We start from the raw sequence: 11,187 nt of genomic DNA, 5'->3' as shown, positions 1-11,187 counted from the left end.
TATGGAAACACAGTGGGTGACATCCCTATGGAAACACAGTGGGTAACATCCCTATGGAAACACAGTGGGTAACATCCCTATGGAAACACAGTGGGTGACATCCCTATGGAAACACAGTGGGTAACATCCCTATGGAAACACAGTGGGTAACATCCCTATGGAAACACAGTGGGTGACATCCCTATGGAAACACAGTGGGTGACATCCCTATGGAAACACAGTGGGTAACATCCCTATGGAAACACAGTGGGTAACATCCCCATGGAAACACAGTGGGTAACATCCCTATGGAAACACAGTGGGTAACATCCCCATGGAAACACAGTGGGTAACATCCATATGGAAACACAGTGGGTAACATCCCTATGGAAACACAGTGGGTAACATCCCTATGGAAACACAGTTGGTAACATCCCCATGGAAACACAGTGGGTAACATCCCCATGGAAACACAGTGCGTAACATCCCCATGGAAACACAGTGGGTAACATCCCCATGGAAACACAGTGGGTAACATCCCTATGGAAACACAGTGGGTAACATCCCTATGGAAACACAGTGGGTAACATCCCTATGGAAACAGTGGGTGACATCCCTATGGAAACACAGTGGGTGACATCCCTATGGAAACACAGTGGGTAACATCCCTATGGAAACACAGTGGGTAACATCCCCATGGAAACACAGTGGGTAACATCCCCATGGAAACACAGTGGGTAACATCCCCATGGAAACACAGTGGGTAACATCTCCATGGAAACACAGTGGGTAACATCTCTATGGAAACACAGTGGGTAACATCCCTATGAAAACACAGTGGGTAACATCCCTATGGAAACACAGTGGGTAACATCCCTATGGAAACACAGTGGGTAACATCCCTATGGAAACACAGTGGGTATCATCCCTATGGAAACACAGTGGGTAACATCCCTATGGAAACACAGTGGGTAACATCCCCATGGAAACACAGTGGGTAACATCCGTATGGAAACACAGTGGGTAACATCCCTATGGAAACACAGTGGGTAACATCCCTATGGAAACACAGTGGGTAACATCCCTATGGAAACACAGTGGGTAACATCCCCATGGAAACACAGTGGGTAACATCCCTATGGAAACACAGTGGGTAACATCCCTATGGAAACACAGTGGGTAACATCCCTATGGAAACACAGTGGGTAACATCCCTATGGAAACACAGTGGGTATCATCCCTATGGAAACACAGTGGGTAACATCCCTATGGAAACACAGTGGGTAACATCCCCATGGAAACACAGTGGGTAACATCCCTATGGAAACACAGTGGGTAACATCCCTATGGAAACACAGTGGGTAACATCCCTATGGAAACACAGTGGGTAACATCCCTATGGAAACACAGTGGGTAACATCCCCATGGAAACACAGTGGGTAACATCCCTATGGAAACACAGTGGGTAACATCCCCATGGAAACACAGTGGGTATCCCAGTACTGTATTAAGTCCTGGTGGTGCAGCAGTACAATTAGGATGTTTTACATTTACCAAACAGACGGAACTCTACCTTCACACACACACACACACACACACACACACACACACACACAGGGAGAGATAGGGTGACACACAGACGCAGGCAAGCATGCACACATAAACAGACACACACGTAATACACACGTACTTACGCACACATACGGGCATGCACGTGCACACACACACATATACAAATACATACACACACACCACACACACCACACACACACCACACGCAGACTGGCACGCTAAAGAACATATGGTATCTGAGAATGTGTGATGATGGTATTTTGCTTGATTGCCATCAAAGGTGTGATAAAGGAAAGGAAAATGTCATTTCCTGTGTACGAAGTGTGAATAGGAAGTTATTTCCAAGTTGGAAGTTGTCAGAAAGTTTGTTCCGTTTTGTTGCCTTAAAGGGATATTTCGGGATATTGGCGATATTTCTGAATTTTTCAAGCATGCTAGCAGATACACATAGACTTCCAGTCATTACGCTAATGCTAGTTAGCATTGGCTTGTAAAACTCCCTTCGTACTGGACACAGAGACATACAGACTACCTGTAACTTCCTTCATACTGGACACAGAGACATACAGACTACCTGTAACTTCCTTCATACTGGACACAGAGACATACAGACTACCTGTAACTTCCTTCATACTGGACACAGAGACATACAGACTACCTGTAACTTCCTTCATACTGGACACAGAGACATACAGACTACCTGTAACTTCCTTCATACTGGACACAGAGACATACAGACTACCTGTAACTTCCTTCATACTGGACACAGAGACATACAGACTACCTGTAACTTCCTTCATACTGGACACAGAGACATACAGACTACCTGTAACTTCCTTCATACTGGACACAGAGACATACAGACTACCTGTAACTTCCTTCATACTGGACACAGAGACATACAGACTACCTGTAACTTCCTTCATACTGGACACAGAGACATACAGACTACCTGTAACTTCCTTCATACTGGACACAGAGACATACAGACTACCTGTAACTTCCTTCATACTGGACACAGAGACATACAGACTACCTGTAACTTCCTTCATACTGGACACAGAGACATACAGACTACCTGTAACTTCCTTCATACTGGACACAGAGACATACAGACTACCTGTAACTTCCTTCATACTGGACACAGAGACATACAGACTACCTGTAACTTCCTTCATACTGGACACAGAGACATACAGACTACCTGTAACTTCCTTCATACTGGACACAGAGACATACAGACTACCTGTAACTTCCTTCATACTGGACACAGAGACATACAGACTACCTGTAACTTCCTTCATACTGGACACAGAGACATACAGACTACCTGTAACTTCCTTCATACTGGACACAGAGACATACAGACTACCTGTAACTTCCTTCATACTGGACACAGAGACATACAGACTACCTGTAACTTCCTTCATACTGGACACAGAGACATACAGACTACCTGTAACTTCCTTCATACTGGACACAGAGACATACAGACTACCTGTAACTTCCTTCATACTGGACACAGAGACATACAGACTACCTGTAACTTCCTTCATACTGGACACAGAGACATACAGACTACCTGTAACTTCCTTCATACTGGACACAGAGACATACAGACTACCTGTAACTTCCTTCATACTGGACACAGAGACATACAGACTACCTGTAACTTCCTTCATACTGGACACAGAGACATACAGACTACCTGTAACTTCCTTCATACTGGACACAGAGACATACAGACTACCTGTAACTTCCTTCATACTGGACACAGAGACATACAGACTACCTGTAACTTCCTTCATACTGGACACAGAGACATACAGACTACCTGTAACTTCCTTCATACTGGACACAGAGACATACAGACTACCTGTAACTTCCTTCATACTGGACACAGAGACATACAGACTACCTGTAACTTCCTTCATACTGGACACAGAGACATACAGACTACCTGTAACTTCCTTCATACTGGACACAGAGACATACAGACTACCTGTAACTTCCTTCATACTGGACACAGAGACATACAGACTACCTGTAACTTCCTTCATACTGGACACAGAGACATACAGACTACCTGTAACTTCCTTCATACTGGACACAGAGACATACAGACTACCTGTAACTTCCTTCATACTGGACACAGAGACATACAGACTACCTGTAACTTCCTTCATACTGGACACAGAGACATACAGACTACCTGTAACTTCCTTCATACTGGACACAGAGACATACAGACTACCTGTAACTTCCTTCATACTGGACACAGAGACATACAGACTACCTGTAACTTCCTTCATACTGGACACAGAGACATACAGACTACCTGTAACTTCCTTCATACTGGACACAGAGACATACAGACTACCTGTAACTTCCTTCATACTGGACACAGAGACATACAGACTACCTGTAACTTCCTTCATACTGGACACAGAGACATACAGACTACCTGTAACTTCCTTCATACTGGACACAGAGACATACAGACTACCTGTAACTTCCTTCATACTGGACACAGAGACATACAGACTACCTGTAACTTCCTTCATACTGGACACAGAGACATACAGACTACCTGTAACTTCCTTCATACTGGACACAGAGACATACAGACTACCTGTAACTTCCTTCATACTGGACACAGAGACACGACTACGTAACTTCCTTTCATACTGGACCAGAACAGACTACCTGTAACTTCCTTCATACTGGACACAGAGACATACAGACTACCTGTAACTTCCTTCATACTGGACACAGAGACATACAGACTACCTGTAACTTCCTTCATACTGGACACAGAGACATACAGACTACCTGTAACTTCCGTCATACTGGACACAGAGACATACAGACTACCTGTAACTTCCTTCATACTGGACACAGAGACATACAGACTACCTGTAACTTCCTTCATACTGGACACAGAGACTACAACTACCTGTAAATTCCTTCATACTGGACACAGAGACATACAGACTACCTGTAACTTCCTTCATACTGGACACGAGACATACAGACTACCTGTAACTGTCCTTCATACTGGACACAGAGACATACAGACTACCTGTAACTTCCTTCATACTGGACACAGAGACATACAGACTACCTGTAACTTCCTTCATACTGGACACAGAGACATACAGACCTACCTGTAACTTCCTTCATACTGGACACAGAGACATACAGACTACCTGTAACTTCCTTCATACTGGACACAGAGACATACAGACTACCTGTAACTTCCTTCATACTGGACACAGAGACATACAGACTACCTGTAACTTCCTTCATACTGGACACAGAGACATACAGACTACCTGTAACTTCCTTCATACTGGACACAGAGACATACAGACTACCTGTAACTTCCTTCATACTGGACACAGAGACATACAGACTACCTGTAACTTCCTTCATACTGGACACAGAGACATACAGACTACCTGTAACTTCCTTCATACTGGACACAGAGACCATACAGACTACCTGTAACTTCCTTCATACTGGACACAGAGACATACAGACTACCTGTAACTTCCTTCATACTGGACACAGAGACATACAGACTACCTGTAACTTCCTTCATACTGGACACAGAGACATACAGACTACCTGTAACTTCCTTCATACTGGACACAGAGACATACAGACTACCTGTAACTTCCTTCATACTGGACACAGAGACATACAGACTACCTGTAACTTCCTTCATACTGGACACAGAGACATACAACTACCTGTAACTTCCTTCATACTGGACACAGAGACATACAGACTACCTGTAACTTCCTTCATACTGGACACAGAGACATACAGACTACCTGTAACTTCCTTCATACTGGACACAGAGACATACAGACTACCTGTAACTTTCCTTCATACTGGACACAGAGACATACAGACTACCTGTAACTTCCTTCATACTGGACACAGAGACATACAGACTACCTGTACTTCCTTCATCCTGGACACAGAGACATACAGACTACCTGTAACTTCCTTCATACTGGACACAGAGACATACAGACTACCTGTAACTTCCTTCATACTGGACACAGAGACATACAGACTACCTGTAACTTCCTTCATACTGGACACAGAGACATACAGACTACCTGTAACTTCCTTCATACTGGACACAGAGACATACAGACTACCTGTAACTTCCTTCATACTGGACACAGAGACATACAGACTACCTGTAACTTCCTTCATACTGGACACAAGAGACATACAGACTACCTGTAACTTCCTTCATACTGGACTCAGAGACATACAGACTACCTGTAACTTCCTTCATACTGGACACAGAGACATACAGACTACCTGTAACTTCCTTCATACTGGACACAGAGACATACAGACTACCTGTAACTTCCTTCATACTGGACACAGAGACATACAGACTACCTGTAACTTCCTCATACTGGACACAAGAGACATACAGACTACCTGTAACTTCCTTCATACTGGACACAGAGACATACAGACTACCTGTAACTTCCTTCATACTGGACACAGAGACATACAGACTACCTGTAACTTCCTTCATACTGGACACAGAGACATACAGACTACCTGTAACTTCCTTCATACTGGACACAGAGACATACAGACTACCTGTAACTTCCTTCATACTGGACACAGAGACATACAGACTACCTGTAACTTCCTTCATACTGGACACAGAGACATACAGACTACCTGTAACTTCCTTCATACTGGACACAGAGACATACAGACTACCTGTAACTTCCTTCATACTGGACACAGAGACATACAGACTACCTGTAACTTCCTTCATACTGGACACAGAGACATACAGACTACCTGTAACTTCCTTCATACTGACACAGAGACATACAGACTACCTGTAACTTCCTTCATACTGGACACAGAGACATACAGACTACCTGTAACTCCTTCATACTGGACACAGAGACATACAGACTACCTGTAACTTCCTTCATACTGGACACAGAGACATTACGACACAGAGCATACCTGTAACTTCCTTCCATACTGGACACAGAGACATACAGACTACCTGTAACTTCCTTCATACTGGACACAGAGACATACAGACTACCTGTAACTTCCTTCATACTGGACACAGAGACATACAGACTACCTGTAACTTCCTTCATACTGGACACAGAGACATACAGACTACCTGTAACTTCCTTCATACTGGACACAGAGACATACAGACTACCTGTAACTTCCTTCATACTGGACACAGAGACATACAGACTACCTGTAACTTCCTTCATACTGGACACAGAGACATACAGACTACCTGTAACTTCCTTCATACTGGACACAGAGACATACAGACTACCTGTAACTTCCTTCATACTGGACACAGAGACATACAGACTAATGGACCATACTGGACACAGAGACATACAGACTACCTGTAACTTCCTTCATACTGGACACAGAGACATACAGACTACCTGTAACTTCCTTCATACTGGACACAGAGACATACAGACTACCTGTAACTTCCTTCATACTGGACACAGAGACATACAGACTACCTGTAACTTCCTTCATACTGGACACAGAGACATACAGACTACCTGTAACTTCCTTCATACTGGACACAGAGACATACAGACTACCTGTAACTTCCTTCACCTGTAACTTCCTTCATACTGGACACAGAGACATACAGACTACCTGTAACTTCCTTCATACTGGACACAGAGACATACAGACTACCTGTAACCACCAGTTCATGTGACTCTGGGGAAGGTAACCCTTTAATGGCATGTTATTACTGTGATCTCTAGAGTCACAAAAAATACAGTTTCATCTACAGAATATAGTCAGACTCTAGAATGTGAGACTCTAGAATGTGAGACTCTAGAATGTGAGACTCTAGAATGTGAGCCTCTACAATGTCAGTCTCTAGAATGTGACTCTAGAATGTGAGACTCTAGAATGTGAGCCTCTACAATGTCAGACTCTAGAATGTGACTCTAGAATGTGAGACTCTAGAATGTCAGACTCTAGAATGTGAGACTCTAGAATGTCAGACTCTAGAATGTGAGACTCTACAATGTCAGACTCTAGAATGTGACTCTAGAATGTGAGACTCTAGAATGTCAGACTCAAGAATGTGAGACTCTAGAATGTGAGACTCTACAATGTCAGACTCTAGAATGTGACTCTAGAATGTGAGACTCTAGAATGTCAGACTCTAGAATGTGAGACTCTAGAATGTGAGACTCTACAATGTCAGACTCTAGAATGTGACTCTAGAATGTGAGACTCTAGAATGTCAGACTCTAGAATGTCAGACTCTAGAATGTGACTCTAGAATGTCAGACTCTAGAATGTCAGACTCTAGAATGTGACTCTAGAATGTCAGACTCTAGAATGTAAAATACTTCCATACCTCTTCTTATGACAGGCTTATTGGTACATCACAAATGGTGATCAATTCCCTTTATAGTGCACTCCTTTTGACCAGGGCCCATAGGGTAGTGCACTACATAGGGAATAGAGTGTCATAGGGTCCTGGTCTAAAGTAGTGCACTACATAGGGAATAGGGTGCCATAGGGTTCTGGTCTAAAGTAGTGCACTACATAGGGAATAGGGTGTCATTTGGGAAATATACTTTGCCTTCCATTAGTGAACTAGATGTTTTTGTCTAAATATGCACTAAGAATCATGGAAAGAGGTGTTTATTTTAAGGCTATAAATGTTTTCTCTGTCGTGATGTGAAGAATGTCTTGGAAATAATACTTCAATGGTCAAAACAACATCCAGTTTGACAGGCTTCAAACCTACAGGCCCCAAGAAGATGCCTTGAGTGATACACACACACACACACACACACACACACACACACACACACACACACACTATGACAGTGTATTTTGATAGTTACTGTTGAATGCTCTCTCCCACACACATATGCCAGGGAGCTATTGTTTGCGTCCCAAATTAAACCTTATTCCCTATATAGTGCACTGCTTTAGACCAGAGCCCTATGGTAGTGCACTATATAGGGAATAGGGGTCCATTTTGAATGCAGCTGTTGTGTTCATGATGTTGTTTTCCTAATCTACTAAACTAGATGACAGATGGTTTATTCTCCCTTCCTCCCTGTGCTAATTAAAAACAGGACAGCCCTCAGAGAGACAGGCAGGGTAGCCCCTCCTGTACAGTACAGTTAAGCACTGCAGAGCAGCCACGCAGGTCTCGCTCAACCTCACCTAGCTAACATCTGTTGACTAATGACTCACTACCTCAATGAGACAGGAAGATCTGTTGACTAATGACTCACTACCTCAATGAGACAGGAAGATCTGTTGACTAATGACTCACTACCTCAATGAGACTTTATAATCTGTCGACTAATGACTCACTACCTCAATGAGACAGGAAGATCTGTTGACTAATGACTCACTACCTCAATGAGACAGGAAGATCTGTTGACTAATGACTCACTACCTCAATGAGACAGGAAGATCTGTTGACTAATGACTCACTACCTCAATGAGACTTTATAATCTGTCGACTAATGACTCACTACCTCAATGAGACAGGAAGATCTGTTGACTAATGACTCACTACCTCAATGAAACGTTATAATCTGTCGACTAATGACTCACTACCTCAATGAGACAGGAAGATATGTTGACTAATGACTCACTACCTCAATGAGACAGGAAGATCTGTTGACTAATGACTCACTACCTCAATGAGACAGGAAGATCTGTTGACTAATGACTCACTACCTCAATGAGACTTTATAATCTGTTGACTAATGACTCACTACCTCAATGAGACTTTATAATCTGTTGACTAATGACTCACTACCTCAATGAGACTTTATAATCTGTCGACTAATGACTCACTACCTCAATGAGACTTTATAATCTGTTGACTAATGACTCACTACCTCAATGAGACTTTATAATCTGTTGACTAATGACTCACTACCTCAATGAGACTTTATAATCTGTTGACTAATGACTCACTTCCTCAATGAGACTTTATAATCTGTTGACTAATGACTCACTACCTCAATGAGACTTTATAATCTGTCGACTAATGACTCACTACCTCAATGAGACTTTATATTCTGTTGACTAATGACTCACTACCTCAATGAGACTTTATAATCTGTTGACTAATGACTCACTTCCTCAATGAGACTTTATAATCTGTTGACTAATGACTCACTACCTCAATGAGACTTCATAATCTGTTGACTAATGACTCACTTCCTCAATGAGACTTTATAATCTGTTGACTAATGACTCACTACCTCAATGAGACTTTATAATCTGTTGACTAATGACTCACTTCCTCAATGAGACTTTATAATCTGTTGACTAATGACTCACTACCTCAATGAGACTTTATAATCTGTTGACTAATGACTCACTACCTCAATGAGACAGGATGTTCTGTTGACTATTATAAACTGGGTTGTTTGAGCCCTGAATGCTGATTGGCTGACAACCGTGGTATATCAGACTGTATACCAACGGGTATGACAAAACAGTTATTTTACTGTTGTAATTACATTGGTAACCAGTTTATAACAGCAATAAGGCACCTCGGGGGGTTTGTGATATATGGGCAGTATACCACGGCTAAGGGCTGTATCCAGGCTCTAAGAACAGCCTTTAGCCGTGGTATATTGGCCGTATACCACACCCCCTCGTGCCTTATTGCTTAAATATCTCACTATTAGAACAATGAGACAGGATGAGACAGGATAAGACAGGATGGGACAGGATGAGACAGGATGAGACAGGATTGGACAGGATGAGACAGGATGGAACAGAATGAGACAGGATGAGACAGGATTGGACAGGATGAGACAGGATTGGACAGGATGAGACAGGATGGGACAGAATGAGACAGGATGAGACAGGATGGGACAGAATGAGACAGGATGAGACAGGATGGGACAGAATGAGACAGGATGAGACAGGATGGGACAGGATGAGACAGGATGAGACAGGATGAAACAGGATTGGACAGGATGAGACAGGATGGGACAGGATGAGACAGGATGAGACAGAATATGACAGGATGAGACAGGATGAGACAGGATGGGACAGGATGAGACAGGATGAGACATGATTAGACAGGATGAGACAGGATGGGACAGGATGGGACAGGATGAGACAGGATGAGACAGGATGGGACAGGATGGGACAGGATGAGACAGGAGGACTGGAGGAACTGTGGACAATAATCAGTGTGTGACTGTAAATAGAGCTGTGAGGACTTGCTCCAGAGGGTTCCCTATTGCCTTTATCAACACAGCCTGCTGCTGGGGAGGGAGAGATGTAGCAGACTGTAGACACCATGCTGTCTGTTAGTGTACCTCTCTCTCTCTCTCTCTCTGCTCTCTCTCTCTCTTCCCCTCTCCCCTCTCTCTTCTCCTCTCTCTCTCTCTCCCCTCTCTCTCTCTCTCTCCCCTCTCTCTTTCTCCTCTCTCTCTCTCTCCCCTCTCTCTCTCTCTCTCTCTCTCTCTCTCTCTCCTCCCTCTCTCTCCCTCCCCTCTCCCCCTCGTCTCCCCCCCTCTCTCTCTCCCTCTCTCTCTCTCTCTCTCCCCTCCTCTCTTTCTCCTCTCTCTCTCT

Source organism: Salmo trutta, unplaced genomic scaffold (genome assembly GCF_901001165.1).
Source record: "Salmo trutta unplaced genomic scaffold, fSalTru1.1, whole genome shotgun sequence".
NCBI lineage: Eukaryota > Metazoa > Chordata > Actinopteri > Salmoniformes > Salmonidae > Salmo > Salmo trutta.
Note: the sequence above shows the minus strand (reverse complement) of the source record.